Here is a 22,223-nt window from a genome sequence, read left to right as displayed (position 1 = left end):
GGAGTGATTGTGCCAATAGCATTGTATGGGGCAGAAACATGGAACATAAGAGAGGAAGAGAGAAGGAGCTTGAATGTGTTTGAGATGAGGTGTCTGAGAAGTATGATAGGGGTTACTAGGCTGGATAGAGTAAGAAATGAGGAGGTGAGGAGAAGAACAGGGGTGGAAAGGGAGTTGGGAGATAGGGTTGATGAAAGAGTATTAGGATGGTTTGGACACATGGAAAGAATGAGTGAAGAAAGACTAGTAAAAGAGGTATGGATGGCAGATGTGGAGGGAGTGAACATGAGGGGGCAATCTAGGATGAGATAGATGGATGAGGTGAAGGGGGCTTTGGGGAAGAGGGGAATGTCTGTTGAGGAAGGACGGGATAGGACAGAAGACAGGGGTGAATGGAGAATGGTTGTATATGGATGATGCTGTGACGCATGAGGTGGAATGGGTGGGGGGAAGGGTTAGTATGTGCGAGTAAAATTTGATGTAGCCCGAAGGGATTTCTCCCTGTCTTCTCCTTTTCTGCATGGGGGGAGTGAGAGGGGGGGTCGCTGATTTAATGAACAGGCCTTGCTGTGGATGTGCTGGGCTTTTTCCCCTTTACAAGGGAGGTAGTCAAAAAAGGAAAAGGCATAAAATCATTCCCAACCCATTCCATCCCTAAATACACTCAACACCCCACCTTTACCTTGAACCACTCACTCCATTTCTAATCCTGACACAAGCTCTACTACATAGATAAATACATACATATACCAAGGCTTTTTCCCCCATACTCTATTCCTCACCAATTACTCACTCTTCCATAAAAGCCCAAAAAATATCCTTCCCCTTTCCTATAGCTTTCTCACATATTTGTCTTACCACTAAGATCTGATCTACACAACCTCTACCCGTCCTAAATCCACACTGTTCCTCACCAATTCCTCCCTGTTCCTCTCCGGATCCTCTCAATCAAGATCCTCCCATAAGCCTTCCCAACTACACTTAACAAGCTAATCCCTCTGAAACTACTACATTCACACATGTCCCCTTTTCCCTTGTAAAGTGGAACTTTACAGGCACTCCTCCAGTCCTCTGGCACTCTACCCTCTCTCCAGCAAACATTAGATAACCTCACCAGCCAGTCCACCATCACTACTCTCATAAAAACTCTTGACAGCTCCCAGAAGCTTTTCTCCTATCCCGTATATCTGCAAAACCTCCCACAGTGCCTTTCTGTCTACCCTGTCGTAAGCCTTTTCCAGGTCCATAAAGGCCCCCAAAAAAAAAAAAAATCCTTCTCCTTTCCTATAGCTTTCTCACATATTTGTCTTACCACAAAGATCTGATCTACACAACCTCTACCCGTCCTAAATCCACACTGTTCCTCACCAATTACTCCCTCTGTTCCTCTCCTAATCCTCTCAATCAAGATCCTTCCATAAGCCTTCCCAACTACACAAGCTAATCCCTCGGTAACTACTACACTTACACTTGTCCCCTTTTCCCTTGTAAAGTGGAACTATACAGGCACTCCTTCAGTCCTCCGGCATTCTACCCTCTCTCCAGCAAACATTAAATAACATCACCAGCCAGTCCACCATCATTGTACCTCCTTTTTTAGACATTCTGCATGGCATCCATCCAGACCAGGTGCCTTACCTACTTTCATCATCTTAACAACTGCCTTCACTTCATCCTTCCTTATTTCTCCTTCATTTTCCTCACTCATCAATCTCATTTTCTTAGCATTTCCCACAGCACCAATCTTTGGAAAGAAATAAAGAGAGGAAGAGGAGGTGAATCAAGTAGAGAAGAAAAGGTAAAATGTGCAGATGGAGAGATGATAATGGAAGAGAAGGCAGTAAGGGGAAGATGGGCAGAATTTTTTTAGGGAGTTGCTAAATGTGAAGTATATATATATATATATATATATATATATATATATATATACATATACTTAGGCTTTTTCCTCTTTACAAGGGAGGTAGCCAAAATGAAAAAGGCATAAAATCATTCCCACCCATTCCATCCCTGAATACACTCCACACCCCTCCACTCTCCTTTTTATCTTAGCACCTCCTGGATCATGGGTCATCCCTGCACCTTGTCCGCTGCCCTGGGTCAGAAGCAGTGTCGCAAGACACAGCACATCTACAGCAAGGCCGCTTCATTAAATCGGCGCCTCCCCTCTCCGTCCCCCTATGCATACTCGTAAAAGGAGAAGACGGGGAGAAATCTTTGTGCTGTGTCAAATTTTGCTCACACACACTACCTCACCCCCCATCCCCCCGCCTATTCCACCTCATGCATCACAGCATCATCCATATACAACCATTCTCCATTCACCCCTGACTTCTGTCCTCTCCCGTCCTTCCTCAACAGACACCCCTCTTCTCCAAAGCCCCCTTCACCCCATCCATCCACCTCATCCTAGGATGTCCCCTCATGTTCACTTCCTCCACATCTGCCATCCATACCTCTTTTACTAGTCTTTCTTCACTCATTCTTTCCATGTGTCCAAACCATCCTAATACTCTTTCATCAACCCTATCTCCCAACTCCCTTTCCACCCTTGTTCTTCTCCTCACCTCTTCATTTCTCACTCTATCTAGCCTAGTAACCCCCATTATACTTCTCAGACACCTCATCTCAAACACATTCAAGCTCCTTCTCTCTTCCTCTCTTATGTTCCATGTTTCTGCTCCATACAGTGCTGTTGGCACAATCACTCCTTCATGCAGTCTCCTCTTAGTATCCATTCCCAAATGTCTATTCCTCATTACACTCTTCAATCCACCAAGGCATTTACTCGCTTCTCTCAATCTACATTCTACCTGTACCTTCACTCCACCTTTTCCTGCCACATTTGCACTCATGTATCTAAAACTATCCACTTCCTCCAGTCGCTCTCCCTTAATGCTCACTTCTAGATTACTGCCACTTTCACCCCTTGTGCATCTCATCACCTTACTTTTACCCACATTTATCTTTAGCTTTCTTCTATCACATACTCTCCCAAACTCTGTCACCAACTTCCTCAGTCCCTCCTCCGATCCTGCCACAAGCGCAGTGTCATCAGCAAACAACAGCTAGCTCACCTCCCTCTTTTCTCCATTTTCCTTAACCATCTCCAACCTCTGACCCACTACCCTTGCATTTACCTCTCGCACTACCCCATCCATGTATAAGTTCAACAGCCAGGGCGACATAACGCATCCTTGACGAAGTCCCACCTTTACCTCAAACCACTCACTCTCACCATATACATACACACATACACACACAAAATCAAAAGTGTCTTACACAAATACACACACACACACATACCAAGGCTTTTTTTCCCCTTACCAGGGGGGTAGCCAAAAATGACAAGGCACAAAAATATTCCCACCCATTTCATCCCCGAAAACACTCCACACCCCTCCACCCTCCCTCCCATCTCAGCACCTCCTAGATGTCGGGTCATCCCTGCACCCTGTCCACTGCCCTGGGTCAGAAGCAGTGTCGCAGGACACAGCACATCCACAGCAAGGCCGCTTCATTAAATCGGCGACCCCCCCTCTCCGTCCCCCCATGTCAGGGAGAGGACGGGGAGAAATCCCTTCGGGCTGCGTCAAAAATTTTTGCTTACACACACTACCTCACCCCCATAAATATAGATGGATTAATAACAGGATTGAATGAGCTGAATGATTATCTGAAGGAAAAAGAACCGGACATATTGGGAATTGTCGAAACAAAATTAAAAGGTCCACTACCACCCAACAGTGTAGGACATAATGCATATAATTACTGGATTAGAAACAGAGAGACAAAACATGGGGGTGGAGTTATGTTCCTAAGAAGGATATAAACGTTAGGTGTGTCACATATGGAAAGTATACAGTAGAGATGATTATGATCGAAGTGGAAGACAGATATAAGAAGAGCAGAAAGTTTGTAATGATCTATGTGCCTCCAAAAACAGCCTCGTGGGAAGAGAGTGAACATAAAAGTATGTTAGAAGACACAAAGATAACATTAAATAAGATAATGGACGATGGAGGAAGAATAGTTATAATGGGCGACTTTAATTACAAAGAAGTCTCCTGGGAAGAGATGACAGTAAAGGGTGGAGACAACTCATGGGGAAATGTTCTACTCGAGAAGATTATTGACCATAGAATGACACAATGGATACAAGAGAACACTAGGTATAGAAATGAAGAAGAACCATCGAGACTAGACCTAAAATTGAGGAAAAGATTGAATATAAGACACCAATAAGTAAAAGTGAGCACATATTGATTGAACTGGAACTGAATGAGGAGAAATACATGAAAAGAAATGAACAATATAGAAAAGGAAGAACGATGTATGAAAAAACAAATTTTGATCAAATAAGAGAATTCTTTCGAAAAGAAAACTGGGAAAGAATATGCAAAGAAAAAACAACACTGGAAGAAAAATGGAATATTTTGACAAAAATTCATAAAGAAAAAAAAAGGAGTGGAAAAGTATGTCCCAAGACAAAAACTAGAAAAAGAATATGTAAAGTGCTGGTACAACAAAAGTTGTACAGAGTTAAAAGACAATAGAGATAAAGCTTGGACCAAATAGAAGAAAGACAAAAGACCTGAAAAATGGAAAATATATACTTGTTATAGAAATGAATATGTACAAGCATGCAGAGAGGAAAAGAGAAAATATGAAAAAGATGTCATAGAAAAATGTAAAGATCAACCAAAACTATTCTACAGATTTGTAAACAACAAACTGAAAAGCAAACAAGATTTATAGAAATTAAGACAAGGAGGAGTTGTACGATATGTTGGGCCGACATATTGGCAACGCGCAAGCCGTTGTCGGCGCTGCCGCGCACTGCCGAGGCAGTACACTGCAGACCATGCCACAATAAAGTATATTGTACATGGCGCAGTGAGAGATCAAACCTACGCTACCCACCATGGCTGGACGTGCACGAGAAAGACCCACCTATACCCCCAGATCCACCCACAGGAGAGTGTTGGGTGGATCACAAACGCCACAGACGCCGACAGCACTCGAGCAGGCTCACCGGCTGCTCCTGGCGCAAACCGACGCCATCGTCTCCCTACAGCAGCAGCTAGCAGCGCGCCCTGCTCAGACCACATCAGCCTCACGGTCGTCAGCCCCTGAGAAGTGCGACATGGACATGTCCACAGCAGCGTTCCGGTCGTGGAGACGTTCGATGCAGTGTTGGCTGGACCTGAATGGGTGGGCACCGACGGAGGCCGTCCTGTACATCCGCCTCCATTGCACGCCTCCTCTGCAACGCTCCTTGGATGCCAGGTTCACCGCAGCCGAGTGGCAGGCACTGACCGTCAAGGAAGCCTTGGACTCTATCAGTGGCATCGCCCTCCAGGCGACCAACCAGGCAGCCGACTGGTGCAGGTTCTTCACCGCTCGCCAGGAACGCAACGAGCCCATAAGTGAGTACTTTACTCGGTCTGCTCAGTGTGCAGCGGATTGCGAATTTAAGTGCCCCCATTGTGACAGTAGCTTGTCTGAGTACATGCTGCTCCGTAAGCTAGTGAGTGGTTTGGAGAGAGTTGATTTAAAAGAGGAGGTATTTCGCAAATGTGATTCGTTCAAGGATACAGATTCCTTGCGTAAGTTTTGTGTGGCGTTCGAGGCGGCTCACAAGGACGTCGCTCCCCCAGGTCTGGACGGTAATCTTGGGCGTGAGACGCTAACGCCAACGGCGGCGGTGACTCCGCAGCCATGCGCACCGCAAGAGGATCTCCAGCCACAGGTCGCTGGGAACCGCCCACCACCCCACAAGCCCCACTGTGGCAACTGTGGGGGCAAAAACATGCCAAGGAAAGGCATGTGTCCTGCGGAGACGCTGACATGCTACGGGTGCGGCAAGACCGGTCATCTACGTCGCCTGTGCAGGAAGAGTAAAAAAGCAGCTGCGATGGAGGGGGAAGCCTCCGGTATAGTAATTGCAGCCGCAGGGAAAGCCCAGAGCCAGCCGTGTATTTGGGTGACCGTCAGCGACACACGGAAGGAGACATCGGCCAGGATCCGAGTGGTACCGGACACAGGAGCCCAGGTGTGCGTTGCGGGACCAGGCCTGCTAGCCGCCCTGGGCGTTGATACGAAATCGCTAGTGAGCCGGGGCAGCCTGCGTGACGTAGCGAATGTGAGCCTGAAACCCATGGGCGCAGTTACCTGTCGCATGCAACATGGCAGCAGGTTCACGACGCAAGAGGTCTTCGTCGTGAAGACCGCCTCCCGTTGCTACATTTCCTTACAGGCCTGTAAGGATCTGGGTTTGGTACACCCTAACTTCCCGCACCAGCCCGCAGTTGCAGCATCGGCTGCCACCGAGTCAACTGACGGCGCACTGCCGCTGCCGCGGCCTACCTCAGTCCCGTTCACCTCACTAGAAGAAAATGTGCCACAGCTAGAGAACTGGCTTCTCCGCCATTTTTCCGGGTCAACGTTCAACACTGACAGGAGCCCTCTGCCAGTAATGGAAGGTGAGCCACATGCCATCCACCTGCTCCCGGACGCCAAGCCCTACGCCTGCCATACACCGGCTACGGTGCCGAAACACTGGGAGGCGGTGGTGAAGAAGCAGCTGGACGAGGACGTGAGGAAGGGAATCTTGGAGCCGGTACCAGTTGGAGAGGCAACAGAATGGTGCGCAACGATGGTGGTGGTCGCGAAGAAGTCGGGTCAACCGAGACGCACCATCGACTACCAGAAACTCAATGCCGCCTGCAGGAGAGAGACCCACCACACTCCTACACCGTTTGACATGGTATCTGGCATCCCACGCCACACCTACAAGACAACAGCAGATGCTCACTGGGGCTTCCATCAGGTAGAGCTACAGGAAGCCAGCAGAAGGCTTACTACCTTCATCACACCTTGGGGCAGGTATAGGTACTGTAGAACCCCCATGGGCCACTGTGCTGCTCCGGATGCCTATACCAGAAGGTACGACGACGCCATCGCTGGGATCCCAAGAAAATTCAAGTGTGTGGACGACACCCTACTGTACGACGCCAGCGTGGAAGACGCCTTCTGGCACACGTATGATTTTCTGGAGACATGTGCCATGAAAGGTGTGACCCTGAAACCAGAAAATTTCAGGTTTTATAGAAGGCAGGTGGACTTTGTGGGCTTTCATGTAGGCTGGGACGCCTACAAGCCCACGGAAGAAAGACTGGCCGCCATCAGGAACTTTGACATGCCTGTCGAACCATCTATAACAGACATACGCTCCTGGCATGGGTTCGTCAACCAGCTGGCACCTTTCCTAGCCACCGCTCCAGTCATGGAGCCATTCCGGGAGTTACTACGGAGACCACAGGGGAGGAAAGTCTACTGGGACGAAAACCTACAGGAAAAGTTTCGGCAAGCAAAAGAAGTAGTCTGCAAGCTCGCCAAAGAAGGCCTAACATATTACGACAAGGACAGACCTACGGTGGTAGTGACGGACTGGAGCAAGGTATTGGCTTTGTCATTCTACAGCAATACTGCCCCTGCCCCCTGAGAGAGGCTCCCTTCTGCTGCAAGAGCGGGTGGCGCTTGGCGCTGTGTGGCAGCCGTCACCTAACACCCGCGGAGGCAGGTTACGCACCGGTGGAGGGCGAAGCTCTGGCTGTCGCATGGTGCCTCCGTAAAGCTCGCCTTTTCCTGCTTGGATGCCCCAATCTCCTCATAATCACCGACCACCGTCCGCTAGTGAAGCTCCTGGGGGACAGAGCTGAAGGACATAGTGAGCCCGAGACTGTTTGCCCTGAAGGAGAAAACGCTGCAATATAGGTTCCAGATCAAGTACCTCCCAGGTAAGCGCAACTCTGCAGCCGATTTCTTGTCCCGTTACCCAGCGCTCTGTGCACCACCGGACGTCAAAGATGAAGAGCTGGCCAACGACATGGAAGCTGCTGTAACGGCCGCAACAGTGGCGGTGCTCGACAGCGATGACCAAATAGCCCTGGAGAACTCGGCAGTGGTGCAGGCCGCCGCCGATGACCCAGACTATCAGCTACTCATCGCTAAAGTGACAGCAGGAGATTGGCACCCACAACGGGCTCAAGAGCTGACCTGCCTGCGACAGTTCTATGGAGTCAGGGACAGACTGGCGGTGTCGCAAGGGCTGGTGACATACACCTACGAACAAGGAGCGGTCCGTTTAGTGGTACCTGCAGCACTGAGACACCGTGTGGCAGCAAACCTCCACGCAAGCCATCAAGGTTTAGACGGGATGCTACGAAGGGCGAGACAGGCTGTGTACTGGCCTGGCATGGAAGGTGACCTACAGCACCACAGAGACACCTGTGCCAGCTGTAACACGCACTCACCCTCGCAAGCCGCCGAACCCCTCACCCTGACACCCCCACCCCAGTACCCATTCCAACACACCGTGGCAGACCTGTTCCAGCTCGACGGACGAGTATACTTAGCGTACGCAGACAGGCTCACGGGCTGGCTGGAAATAGCGCACTTGACCAGCGGAGCTACATCAAGCAAGCTCTCGTCAACACTTCGACAGTACTTCCATCGGTGGGGCGCACCAGAGTCAATCTCGACAGACGGTGGAACCAACCTAACCAGCGAGGAGATGCGCAACTTCTTTGGGAAATGGGGAGTGAAGGGAAGAATCGCCTCTGCTCACTTCCCACAGTCGAACGGGCGTGCAGAGGCGGCAGTCAAGTCTGCCAAGAGGCTACTTCGCGACAACACAGGCGTCGGAGGGAGCCTTGACACCGACAGAGCAGCTATGGCGTTACTGCAGTACTTAAACACGCCTCTACGCGGGGTGAACAAGTCACCAGCGCAGCTGGCTATGGGCAGGCAGCTGCGGGACGGTGTCCCCGTCCACAGGCAACACTACAAAGTGGACATCCACTGGCGACACGCCCTCCGGACAAGGGAGCGTGAGGCAGTACGGCAACAGGAAGCATGGGTTGGGAAACAAGGCACACCCAGATCGCTGCCCCCATTAACGCTTGGTACCCGTGTGTTTGTGCAAGACCAGTCCACGAAGCTGTGGGACAGACGAGGCGTGGTCAGTGAAATCCTGCCGCATCGTCAATATACAGTCAAACTCGAGGGAAGTGGACGACTGACGCTACGCAACCGCAGGCATCTGCGAGCCGTAAGAGGCTCATCTCAACTCACAACACGGACAAACCCAAGCTCTCCTCCTCCACCAACTCCTCGACTCCACACACAGCAAGAGACGGTGGATCGCCCACGGCGTCGTGTCAAACAACCGGCATGGATGGCGGATTTTATTACCACACCCTCACATTAGATATATGCGTGTATATCTGTTTGTATTTACGTGTGCATTTTTGTACAACTACAGTTTTTTTTTTTTTTTTTTCTTGGTTCATCTTATACCTTGTAAGATACTCTGATTAAATTTACATTCCTTTATGTTTATATTCGTGAATGTTACTGCAGTCAGATACTACAATGTCCATACATTGTGAATGCCATGTACATGTATTATCTTGGGGGGAGATGTACTATATGTTGGGCCGACATATCGGCAACGCGCAAGCCGTTGTCGGCGCTGCCGCGCACTGCCGGGGCAGTACACTGTAGACCATGCCACAATAAAGTATATTGTACAGGAGTTGAATACACAGAGGTAATAGAAATGGCAAAATTATGAACAAGCATTTTAAATCAGTGTTTACAAGGGAGAACATACAACCTGGGGAGATCGAATGGAAAGAGAAAGTCCCCCCCCTATGAAAGAAATAGAAGTAACAAAGAATGAAATAATGAAACACTAGAGTAATTTTGATGTCAGAAAATCGCATGGACCAGATGAAATAGCAAACTGGATTTTGAAAGAATGCAGGAATGATCTGGCAGACAAAATACATAGCATAATAAACAGTTCCTTGAAAGAAGGAAAAGTTCCAAAAGATTGGAAAAAAGCAAATATAGTACCTATATATAAAGGAGGAAATAGAGAGGACCCTACCAACTATAGACAAGTCTCTCTAACAAGTACAATAGCAAAAATTTGTGAAAGAATTGTCAAAAGTAGATGGGTAAAATAATAAAACGTACTAAATCCAAGGCAATTTGGATTCAGAGAAGGACGATCATGCGTCACCAATTTAATATGTTTCTATTCAAGGCTAATATATATAATACAAGGAAGAGATGGATGGGCTGATTGTGCATTTCTAGACCTAAAAAAAGCTTCTAACAAAGTACCACATAAAAATTTGCTTAAGAAATTAGAAACTGAAGGAGGAATACAGGGCAAACTGATTAAATGGATGGAAGGCTTTTTGCAAGAAAGAAAAACGAGAGTAGTGATAACAGACAAACACTCAAATTGGGATGAAGTAATAAGTGGTGTTCCACAAGGAACAGTTCTGGCCCCAATAAGGTTTGCTATATGTATTAATGATATGGATGAAAAAAATGAGTTATATGAGCTTCTTTGCACATGATGCAAACCTATTAAAAAAAGTGAACACGGAAAAAGATTGTGTCACTACAGAGTGATCTAAATAAAGTATGGGAATGGAGTAGGAAGTGGGAGATGGAGTTCAACACTAAAAAGTTTAGTATAATGGAGTTTGGAAAAAGCAAAAACAGAATAACAGGATCATATAAATTGGGAGAAGGAATAAAAAAAAGTAGAAAATGAGAAGGACCTGGGAGTCATTGTTATGAATAATATGTCACCTGAGAAACATATAAATAAGATTTTTGGAGAAAGTTATAATTTAATAAGAACCATCAAAGTGGCATTTACATACCTGGATGAAGAAATGGTGAAGAAAATAATAATCACTTTGATAAGACCAAGATTGGAATATGGAGCAACGATGTGGTCACCAAGTACAAAAAAATGTATCAAAAAAACTTGAAAGAATACAAAGAGCAATTACAAAACTGGCACCAACACTCAAAACTATCATATGAAGAAAAACTAGCAAAACTTGAGCTACAGACACTAGAGCAAAGAAGAGAGAGAGGAGATTTGATAGCTATTTACAGAATCATGAAAGGCATAGAAATTATTGATAGAGAGGATCTAATAAAATGGGATGATAGAAATACATGAGGACATGGAAAGAAAATCAAGAAAGACAGCTATAGAAGAGATCTGAAAAAGAACAGCTTTCCTCACAGAGTAATAGACAGTTGGAACAAGTTAGATGAGAAAGTGGTGTGTGCAAAAACAATACATAATTTCGAAATAGTGTAGATAAAATGAGATATGAAGACAGGACAACACGAACATAGCACCCCTTCCCGTAAAATACAACTAGGTAAATACACACACACAAGTGAGTTTACAGCATCACTAAAAGAAATATCAGAACATCTATCAAGACTGGATGTCAGAAAATCACATGGCCCGGATGGTATTGCAAATTGGATTCTAAAGGAATGCAAAGAAGAACTAATGGACAAAATACACATCTTAATAAACAGCTCACTCAAAGAAGGAAAGATACCCGAGGACTGGAAAAATGCTAACATTGTACCAATATATAAAGGAGGAAACAAGGAAGAACCCACCAACTATAGGCCAGTATCACTAACAAGCACCATAGCCAAAATTTGTGAGAAAATAATCAAGAATAGATGGGTAAAACACCTGGAAGACAATAACATATTAAACCCAAGACAATTCGGGTTCAGACAAGGAAGATCATGTACCACAAACTTAATATGCTTTTACTCAAGACTAATAGACATAGTGCAAGAAAGAAATGGATGGGCTGATTGTACATTCCTAGACTTGCAAAAAGCCTTTGACAAAGTACCACACAGAAAATTACTAAAAAAACTGGAACACATAGGAGGAATACAGGGAAACCTACTAAAATGGATGGTGGACTTTCTGACTGGTAGAAAGATGAGAGTAGTGCTCAGAGAAAAATATTCAGATTGGAAAGAGGTGATCAGTGGAGTACTGCAAGGATCTGTACTGGCACCAATAATGTTTGCTATCTATATGAATGACATGGACGAGGACGTGAACTGCTACATGAGCTTCTTTGCTGATGACGCCAAACTGTTAATTAAAGTAGAAACTGATGAGGACTGTGAAGCACTGCAAGAAGACCTAAATAGGGTATGGAACTGGAGTCAGAAATGGGAAGTGGACTTTAATACTAAGAAGTGTAGCATAATGGAGTTTGGAAAAAGCAAAAACAGAATATCAGGAAAATATACAATTGGAACCAAAGAAAAAAAAAGAAAGTAGGATCCGAAAAAGATTTGGGAGTAATTATCACGAACGACTTGTCCTATGATATACAGATTAACAAAATTGTCGGGGAGACTTACAACTTGCTAAGATCAATAAAAGTGGCATTTGCATACTTGGACGAAGACATAATAAAAAAAAATATTGATTACATTGATAAGGCCTAGATTAGAGTATGCAGCGACATTGTGGTCCCCAGTACCAAAAAGAATATAAAGAAAATAGAAAGAATCCAAAGAACAGCTACAAAAATGGCACCTGCACTTGCAAACCTATCATACAAGGAGAGATTGGCTAAACTGGAGTTACCGACACTGGAGCAAAGAAGAGAGAAGACCTATTGACCATCTACAGAATCATGAAAGGCACAGAGATACTTGATAGAGAGAACTTATTTAACTGGGACAAAAGAAACACAAGAGGACATGGAAAGAAAATAAAAAAACATAGCTATAGAAGAGAACTGAAGAAAAACAGTTTTCCACATAGAGTTTTGGACACTTGGAACAAACAGATAATGAAATAGTATGTGCAAAAACCATTCATGAGTTTAAAAACAAACTAGACACTGCGAGATACAATGGCGGGACATCACGAGCATAGCTCCCCTTCCCGCAAAATACAACTAGGTAAATAAATACACAAACACACACACGCACATGCACACACTTCAGTGAACGGACGGCGTGGAGGACATTCTGAAGAAAAAGTGAAAAATAGAGGATACCAAAGCAAAGGAAGTACCTATTGTATTTACAGTGGGGGAAATTGCTCGTGGTGTAGTGGGAAAATAGGGAAAGAGGATAAGGGGAGGGATTGCTGAGGGAAATGGAAGGAAATGAGGAAGGAGAGGACTTGGCCCAGGCAGACAGACGAAAAGTAAACAACAAACGGCCCCCCGACCAGTTGAGTGATGACGAAATGTCTAATAAAAATGTAAAGATCAGAAACATAGATAAGAGCAGTTCAATGGAAGGTGAGGATGATAATTTCCAAGGATTTAATGAAAGGGCAGCGGATACCAACCTCCCCCAACTGACAAATCTGGAGGAAAAACTTCAACAAATGTCTGACAACTGGGAAGTTAGGTTTGGCGAAATGACAAAAATTGCCGAGAGGTTTGAAAAATTGGAAGAACTAGAGAAGGCGAACAAAAACTTAACTGATGAAATAGAAGACCTAAAAAGACAGTTAAGAGAAGTAAAGGTGGAGAATGAGGAATTGAAGAGGAATAGTAAAGAAAACAGAGAGGCCATAACTAAAGAAGCTAAGAATTGGAAAGCAACCCAAGAAAACAATAAAGTTTCATTCACTGACATAGTCAAACAGCAATTGAAAGAACATACTGAAGACTCAGTTATTAAAGTGATGAGACAAAAGGAGAATATAGTAAGAGATTTAGCAGACAAGAAGAAATGTATAATTATATTAGGAATGGAAGAGAAACACAACTCAGATAGAACCACAAGAATCAAAGAGGAAAATGAAAAAGTAAGCCAATTACTAGAATCAGTTCAAGAAGATGAACCGGAAATTATGAAGCAAATCGAAGAGAAATTTAGACTCGGAAAGTATAGCATAGATAAGACCAGACCAATTAAGATTAAATTCAAGTCACAAACGACGGCAGAGAATATCTTATCCAAAACAGGGAAACTAGCAATAAGTGAACAATATAAAAAGGTATGGATAAAAAGGGAAATGAATAAAGAGGAAAGAGAGGAAGAAAAACAGAAAAGACTTCAAGCTAAGGAAAAAAATGAGAACAGAACGGAGTCAGAGAAAGAGAGATTCTATTGGAGAGTAGTGAATATGAAACTAAAGATAGTCAACATACAAGAGAAAAACAAAAGGGAAACAGAGAACACAATGGAAGTGGCAGAAAACTAAGAGTGTCTTACACAAATATAGATGGATTAATAACAGGATTGAATGAGCTGAATGATTATTTGAAGGAAAAAGAACCAGACATAATGGGAATTGTAGAAACAAAATTAAAAGGTCCACTACCACCCAACAGTGTAGGACATGCATATAATTATTGGATTAGAAACTAAGTGAAAAAGCAAGGGGATGGAGTTATGTTCCTGACTAAGAAGGATATAAACATGAAGTGTGTCACATATGGAAAGAATACAGTAGAGATGATAATGATGGAAGTAGAAGACAGAGATAAGAAGAGCAGAAAGTTTGAGATAAATTATGTGCCCCTGAAAACAGCCTCATGGGAAGAGAGTGAACATAAAAGTATGTTAGAGGACACAAAGATAGCATTAAACAAGATAATGGAAGATGGAGGAAGAATAGTTATGATGGGCAACTTTAATTGCAAAGAAATCTGCTGGGAAGAGATGACAGTAAAGGGTGGAGACAGCTCATGGGGAAACGCTCTACTTGAGATGATTACTGACCATACAATGACACAATGGATACAGGAGAACACTAGGTATAGAAATGAAGAAGATCCATCGAGACTAGACCTAATAATTACATCTGAACCTAGAATAGTGGACAAGATTGAATATAAAACATCAATAAGTAAAAGTGACCACATATTGATTGAACTGGAACTTAACGAAGAAAAATGTATGGAAAGAAATGAACAATATAGAAAAGGAAGAATGATGTATGAAAAAACAAACTTTGATAAAATAAGAGAATTCTTTCAAAAAGAAAACTGGGAAGAAATATACAAAGAAGAAACAACAGTAGAAGAGAATGGAATATTTAACAAAAATCTACAAATAAGGAGTGGAAAAGTATGTCCCAAGACAAAAACAAGAAAAAGAATATGTAAAGTGCTGGTACAACAAAAGTTGTAGGGAGTTAAAAGACAAAAGAGACAAAGCCTGGACCAGATGGAAAAAAGACAGACCTGAAAAATGGAAAATATATACCTGTTATAGAAATGATTATGTACAAACGTGCAGAGAGGAAAAGAGAAAATATGAAAAAGATGTCATAGAAAAGTGTAAAGATCAACCAAAACTATTCTACAGATTTGTAAACAATAAACTGAAAAACAAACAAGACTTGGAGAAATTAAGACAAGGGGGAGTTGAATACACAGAGGAAATGGAAATGGTGGAAATTATGAACAAACATTTTAAATCAGTGTTTACAAGGGAGAACATACAACCTGATGAGAATGAATGGAAAGAGAAAGTCCCCCCTATGAAAGAAATAGAAGTAACAAAGAATGAAATATTGAAACACTTGAGTAATCTTGATGTCAGAAAATCGCATGGACCAGATAAAATAGCAAACTGGATTTTGAAAGAATGCAGGAATGATCTGGCAGACAAAATACATAGCATACTAAACAGTTCCTTGAAAGAAGGAAAAGTTCCAGAAGATTGGAAAAAAGCAAATATAGTACCTATATATAAAGGAGGAAATAAAGAAGACCCTAACAACTATAGACCAGTCTCTCTAACAAGTACAATAGCAAAAATCTGTGAAAGAATTATCAAAAGTAGATGGGTAAAATATTTAGAAAAAAACGTGCTAAATCCAAGACAATTTGGATTCAGACAAGGACGATCATGCGTCACCAATTTAATATGTTTCTATTCAAGGCTAATAGATATAATACAAGAAAGAGATGGATGGGCTGACTGTGCATTTCTAGACCTAAAGAAAGCTTTTGACAAAGTACCACATAAGAAGTTGCTTAAGAAATTAGAAACTGAAGGAGGAATACAGGGCAAACTGCTAAATTGGATGGAAGACTTTTTGCAAGAAAGAAAAATGAGAGTAGTGATAAGAGACCAACACTCAAAATGGGATGAGGTAATAAGCGGTGTTCCGCAGGGAACAGTTCTGGCCCCAATAATGTTTGCTATATATATTAATGATATGGATGAGGGAATAGAAAGCTATATGAGCTTCTTTACAGATGATACAAAGCTACTGAAAAGAGTGAAAACAGAAGAAGATTGTGAATCACTACAAAGAGATCTAAAAGTACAGGAATGGAGTAGGAAGTGGGAGATGGAGTTCAATACAAAAAAGTGTAGTATAATGGAATTTGGAAAAAGCAAAAACAGAATAACAGGAGCATATAAATTGGGAGAAGAAGGAATAAAAAAAGTAGAAAATGAGAAGGACCTGGGAGTCATTGTTATGAATAATATGTCACCTGAGAAACATATAAATAAGATTTTTGGAGAAACTTATAATTTAATAAGAACCATCAAAGTGGCATTTACATACCTGGATGAAGAAATGGTGAAGAAAATAATAATCACCCTGATAAGACCAAGATTGGAATATGCAGCAACGATATGGTCGCCAAGTACAAAAAAATGTTTAAAAAAACTTGAAAGAATACAAAGAGCAATTACAAAATTGGCACCAACACTCTCAAAACTATCATATGAAGAGAGACTAGAAAAACTTGAACTACAGACACTAGAGCAAAGAGAGAGAGGAGATTTGATAGCTATTTACAGAATCATGAAAGGCATAGAAATTACTGATAGAGAGAATCTGATAAAATGGGATGACAAAAATACAAGAGGACACAGAAAGAAAATAAAAAAAGACAGCTATAGAAGAGATTTGAAAAAGAACAGCTTTCCTCAGAGTAATAGACAGTTGGAACAAGTTAGATGAGAAAGTGGTGTGTGCAAAAACAATACATGAATTTAAAAATAGTTTAGATAAAATGAGATATGAAGACGGAACATCACGAGCATAGCTCCCCTTCCCGTAAAATACAACTAGGTAAATACACACACACACACACACATCACCACCTTCCACATTTGATGGTCACTAGCACGATTCACACGTCACATTCATCCACAAAACAGTGTTTATACACACAACTCGTGATAAATAAATCATGCATTAACAGTACATTAGGGGGGACTTTGCTTTACCTTCTTTTCACCAAAAGTGCCGCCCTGGGGCATTGCCCTCCACCTGCCTCTCCCCTTGTCGGGGCCCTGGCAGTGGGTGAGGATGAAATGGGTGGGAATGGAATTATACCTTTTGACTTTGGCTTCCTCCCTTTTAAGGTGGAAAAAACCTTGGTATATTTATAAGTACTTATAATACTGACCTGCGTTAATGTCCAATCAAACATGTGACCTGCCCAAATACATACAATAAGTGACCTGTCCACGTGACCTGACCTGACCTTATCTATTTATGTCATTCTTAGAAGATGTGCAAAGTGTGTATCGCTAGAATAAATGTATGGGAATATATGATAACATGTTTATTTTTACTTTTCTCATTTAATATGAATGTAATTAAAAATCCAATTATCTAAGTTGCTCCTAGGATATGTACAAAATATGTGTTAATCCCTAAAATAAATACATAGAAATGGTAGACCTCACGCTATAGTATGGTAGACTTACACGCTATAGTATGGTAGACCTCACGCTATAGTAGCACCACTAAATGACTGTCCAAATTAGAATTACCAACTCTGGAACAAAGAAGGGAAAGAGGAGACCTACTATCTATAGACTTATGAAAGGAACAGAAATCTTAGATAAGAATGATTTATTGAAATGGGACAATGGAAAAACAAGAGAACAAGAAAAGAAAATAAAAAAAAAGATAATTACAGAAGAGACCTAGAGGAAGGAAGGAAAAAATCTGGACACTTCCAACCCGTTCCCGATGCAGCAGCGGATGCACCTGCTAGCACAAACGAACTCTGGTAAAAATCAGAGACATTCAAAATCCTACTGAGCCAAAACAGGGAGTCACTACTATAATTTTTTTTTCTAATCCATCTACAAGGAGGCTATATACTGACAAAGATTAATCAAAGTTACACAATTCAGCTTATCCAACAAAGCAATGTAATAACCTTCCAATATATGGTTACAATTTAAACTACAAACTTAAAAACTATATATCATAAGGAATCTTTCTAGTTGTATAAAATTTAATATTGTACCAATATACTAAAAAAAATAAGTAATAAAAAAAATATATATATATAGATAAATAAATAAATATATATATATATAATAAAGTAATGTTATATATATATATATATATATATATATATATATATAAATACATACATACATATACCAAGGCTTTTTTCCCCCTTCCAAGGGAGGTAGCCAAAAAGGGAAAGGCATAAAAACACTCCCACCCATTTCATCCCTAAATACACTCCACACCCCTCCCACCCTTCCTCTCATCTGAGCACCTCCTGGATGACGGGTCATCCCTGCACCCTGCGCACCGCCCTGGGTCAGAAGCAGTGTCGCAAGACACAGTACATCCACAGCAAGGCCGCTTCATTTAATCGGCGACCCCCCCTCTCCGTCCCCCTTGGCATATAAGGAGAGGACGGGGAGAAATCCCTTCGGGCTGCGTCAAAATTTACTCACACATACTACCCCACCCCCCCCGCCCATTTCTCCTCATGCAGTCACAACATAATCCATATACAACCATTCTCCACTCACCTCTGTCTTCCGTCCTCTCCCTTCCTTCCTCAACAGACATTCCCCTCTTCCCCAAAGCCCCCTTCAACCCATCCAACCAACTCATCCAAGGACGTCCCCACATGTTCACTCCATCCCCTCCACATCTGCCTTCCATACCTCTTTTACTAGTCTTTCTTCACTCATTCTTTCCATGTGTCCCAAACCATCCTAATATTCTTTTCATCAACCCTCTCTCCCAAATCCTTTTTCACCCCTGTTCTCCCACCTCACCTTCCTCATTTCTCACTCTATCTAGCCTAGTAACCCCCACCATACTTCTCAGACACCTCATCTCAAACACATTCAAACTCCTTCTCTCTTCTTCTCTTATGTTCCACGTTTCTGCCCCATACAGTGCTGTTGGCACAATCACTCCTTCATCACAGTCTCCTCTTCGCATCCATTCCCAAATGTCTATTTCTCATTACACTCTTTAAACCACCAAGGCATTTACTCGCTTCTCTCAATCTACATTCTACCTCCACCTTCACTCCACCTTTTCCTGCTACACTTGCACCCAAGTATCTAAAACTATCCACTTCCCTCCAGTCGCTCTCCCTCCCTTAATGGTTCACTTCCAGTCTACTGCCAACTTTCGCCCCTTGTACATCTCATCACCTTACTTTTAACCCACATTTATCTTTAGCTTTCTTCTATCACATACTCTCCCAAACTCTGCCACCAGCTTCCTCAATCCCTCCTCTGACCCTGCCACAAGCGCAGTGTCGTCCGCATACAACAGCGGGCTCACTCCCACTTTTTCCTCCATTTTCTTAACCATCTCCAATCCCTGACTCACTACCCTAGCCATTCACCTCTCGCACCACCCCATCCATGTATAAGTTGAACAGCCAGGGCGACATAACGCATCCTTGACGAAGTCCCACCTTTACTTCAAACCACTCACACTCTCCATTCTAATCCTAACACATGCTCTACTACTCTCATAAAAACTCTTGACAGCTCCCAAAAGCTTTCCTCCTATCCCATAAATCTGCATAACTTTCCCACAGTGCCTTTTCTGTCTACCCTATCATAAGCCTTTTCCAGATCCATAAAAGCCCAAAAAAACATCCTTCCCCTTTCCTATAGCTTTCTCACATATCTGTCTTACCACAAAGATCTGATCTACACAACCTCTACCCCGTCCTAAATCCACACTGTTCCTCATCAATTACTCCTTCTGTTCCTCTCTCCTAATCCTCTCAATAAAGATTCTCTCCCATAAGCCTTCCCTACTACACTCAACAGGCTAATCCCTCTGAAATTACTACATTCACACTTGTCCCCTTTTCCCTTGTAAAGAGGAACTATACAGGCACTACTCCAGTCCTCCGGTACTCTAACCCTCTCTCCAGCAAACATTAAATAATCTCACCAACCAGTCCCACCATCACTGAACCTCCCCTTTTTTTCAGACATTCTGCATGACATCCATCCAGACCAGGTGCCTTACCTGCTTTCATCATCTTTGCAACTGCCTTCACCTCATCCTTCCTTATTTCTCCTCCATTCTCCTCACTCATCACTCTCATTTTTCTTCGTATTTCCCCACTGTAGCTATCTTTCCTTCCCTATCCTCCTTCACATTCAGCAACTCCATAAAATATTCTGCCCATCTTCCCCTCCACTGCCATCTCTTCCATTATCAACTCTCCATCTGTACCTTTTACCTTTTCTTCCCTACTTGATTCGCCTCCTCTTCCTCTCTTAATTTCTTTCCAAAACATCTTTTTATTACTTTCAAAATTTTCTGTCATACTCCTACCCCATTTCACATCTGCTCTCCTCTTTGCCTCCTTTACCTTTTGCTTTACTTCTCTTTTCTTTTCTTTGTACGTCTCATATGACTCCCCCCGTCCTCTTTTGTAACCAATCTGTGAATGCTCGCTTTCTTCTCTTCTACAACCTTTTGTTTCCTCATCCCACCATTCACTACCCTTTCTTTTTATTTCCCCCTGTCCTTCTTGTTCCACACACCATCCTTGCACACTTTAAGACTCCCTCCTTGAACCATCCCCATTCCTCCTCCACACCCATCTCTGCTCTATCCTTTACTCCCTCCCACTCCTCCTTCAGCTTCTTTTCGTACTCCTTCTCCTTTTCCTTTTCATTCAAGGAGTTCACTCTAAGAACCTCCCTACCTTTTGTCCCTTTCCTCCTTCTCCATCTATCCTCCACTCTCAACTTACCTTCCACCAAAAAATGATCTGATATTCCCCCACCCTCTCCCCTTAGCATATGTACATCCTTAACTCTTCCTATCATAATCCTATTTACCACTACATAATCCATTAGCGCTCTATCTACCACCCTTCCCTCCACCACCCTCTCCCATGTGTACTTATGCTTGACTTTCTTCCGAAACACTGTATTTGCTATCATCAACTCTCTTTCTAGACACATTTCCACCATCAACTCTCCACTACGATTCTTTCCTGGAACTCCACACTTCCCAACCACTCCATCGATTGGACCATTTCCCACTCTAGCATTAAGGTCTCCCAGCACCATCACATTGACATCCCTTCCTAAACCCTCTATGCACTCATTCAAATCTATCCAAAAGGCCTCCCTTTCTTCCATGCTCTTCTCACTGCCAGGCCCATATGCACTTACAAAGACCCACATCTCCTTTCCCAGTTTCACCTTCATCCACATTATCCTTGAGGAAACCTCCTTCCACTCCACTACCCCTTTACCTATCTCCTCACTTACTAGAATAGCCACCCCTTCCCTCCCTCGCCCTCTCTTCACTCCTGATAACCTCCCACTTACACTCCCAAACATACACTCACCTTTCCCTTTCAACTTAGTTTCACTCAAAGCCAACACATCCAACTTTCTTCTCACAAACATACCTATCTCTTCCCTTTTACTCTCATCTGTACCACATCCACGCACATTAAAAGACCCAAACCTTAGGGTGCTGGCCCGAGGCCCGCCAGCACCCCTTATGCCTTTTCTTTTTGTTTTAGGAAATTGCCCCTTGGGGCTACAGGGAGAAGGATGCCTAGTCCCTCTCCCCGTCCCTTTCTTCTCGCCTCTTACGATCCAAGTGGGAAGACTTGGTGGCAGTATTCTTTTCCCCCACCCCAGGGAATTCCCCCAATCAGAAAGAGAATACTAAGAGAAATGGTACAGGACAGCAACAAGGGGTTGGGGGACAGCATAACGGAGGGACAGTCGTAGTATAAAAGTGTCATCATTTCTCTATGAACAGAATTTCTTCTATCATAGACAAAATGATGTGTGGCTCTGGTCCGTAGGGGCGCCCCATATAGACCCTAAAGTATCGACTGCATGCTACTTTGCCACAATAACAAGCAGCCAATACCCCAGACGGGGTAACAATAATAACAAAATAATACATAGACATACCAACAACTTATTCCTCCTTACAAGGGAGGTAGTCAAAGGCAAAAATCCACTCCCACATAATAATAATAATACATACATGCACACATACATATACCAAGGCTTTTTCCCCCTTACTAGGGAGGTAGCCAAAAAGGAAAAGGCATAAAATCATTCCCACCCAT

This window comes from Oratosquilla oratoria, chromosome 12 (genome assembly GCF_046742065.1).
Source record: "Oratosquilla oratoria isolate Oo_2021 chromosome 12, ASM4674206v1, whole genome shotgun sequence".
NCBI classification, from domain to species: Eukaryota; Metazoa; Arthropoda; class Malacostraca; order Stomatopoda; family Squillidae; genus Oratosquilla; species Oratosquilla oratoria.
This window is presented reverse-complemented; position numbering follows the sequence as displayed.